The 1,265-nt window shown below is 51.8% G+C and overlaps 1 protein-coding gene across 4 annotated transcripts in view; it reads right to left on the bottom strand.

The window, feature by feature from the left end:
* Positions 1-775, bottom strand: part of SPATS2L (spermatogenesis associated serine rich 2 like) — a 178,489-nt gene extending 177,714 nt beyond the window's left edge. For 2 of the 4 annotated variants that reach the window (XM_017876423.1, XM_017876379.1), the window contains exon 1: positions 165-499. The gene's annotated coding sequence lies outside the window, so the exon portion shown is untranslated. Of the gene's footprint in view, positions 1-164; positions 500-600 lie in introns of those variants that run through there. The other 2 variants (XM_017876388.1, XM_017876393.1) reach the window with 2 other exon arrangements.
* Positions 776-1,265: the final 490 nt, after the last annotated feature.

Below are 1,265 nucleotides of genomic sequence, written 5' to 3' on the forward strand. Positions count from 1 at the left end.
CGCGCTGCCGGCGCTCGCAGCGGAGGGCGCAGCCAGCTCGGCCCCCAGACTGGATTCCTTCACTGACACAACTCCGGCTCGGCCGCCCCACGCAGGGACACTCCCGCCCCTTGCAGGCTGCCCCCGCCCGCCGGGCCGCCAGCCCTCCCCTCGGTGTCACTCACCAGGCGCACACACCCCAGCCGGCGCCCCTCGCTCCCGCTCGCACACACAGCGCTGCTCACGCCTCTCTCGGGTTTTGTATCCGCTCACACGCACGTTCTGACACAGATCCCGTCCCTCCACACGCCCTCCCTAGCTCCTTTCCCACCCCACTTTCTAGAAGAATCCCCGTACAGCTTCCGCACTTTGCTTGCGTGCTCCACAACGACCTCCTTGCCTTTCCCCAAACCTCCACTTCACCGAAACTCCCCGTTTTTGAAAGATTTTGTCACAATCCGCACGTGTTGCAGGAGAATCATCTCCTACCCGAGAAAATGAACTTTGCTCCCCCAGCACTGTCTGCAAATACGAGATGTTTCACCATTTAGAAGGTAGTAATGCTTTCTGGAGAGGATCCAAGCTCAAAATGTAAACAAAGATAGCCCATTCGAAAATAACCTGAAAAATCAGGCGCGGAAAAAGTGCTGGGGCTCGGGTCGGCCCTTGGAAACCCGGCCAACCCGGGGTGTTCCGCTTCCTCCTCTGCGCTGCGGCTCTGCACCCTGGGCTCCAAACGTGTGTGTAATAACCAAGTTACACATGGGTACCGTGGGCTTCAGCCTTGGGTTTCTGCCTGGGAGTACAGTAGTCGGGAGAGTAAAAGCAGTTTCTCAATCATTATTCATGATGGAAGCACTTTAGATAACACTCCTTTTCCAGAGGCAGTAGAGTGAAATGCAGGCAGCTCTCCAATTCAGTTTGTTTGTTTGTTTGTTTATTTAGAAGGGTGACTTCTTAGCTTCCTTTTTTTTTTTTTTTTTTTTTTTGAAATCCCAATAACTGTTTCTGAGCGGCAACTTGGCTATCAAGCTCCTTACAAATATCAGACCAGGGTCGGTTGTGCCTCTGGAGCTCCACACTCTAATGGGCCTCTGAGTGCACTGCAGAAGTGTACATTATCCAATGTTCAGGAATTCATAATTTGAAATAAAATACAAACACCTTTCGGATAAAGTTCAAATCTGCTAACATAATGTGGCCCTGTTGACAACGCACTGCTGAAATAGAGGAGCTAAAAGGAAAGGAACTTTTCTTGTGTGACTTGGAGTGGTGATTCTTGCTAC

This window comes from Rhinopithecus bieti, unplaced genomic scaffold (genome assembly GCF_001698545.2).
Source record: "Rhinopithecus bieti isolate Rb0 unplaced genomic scaffold, ASM169854v2 scaffold_980, whole genome shotgun sequence".
Classification (NCBI taxonomy): domain Eukaryota; kingdom Metazoa; phylum Chordata; class Mammalia; order Primates; family Cercopithecidae; genus Rhinopithecus; species Rhinopithecus bieti.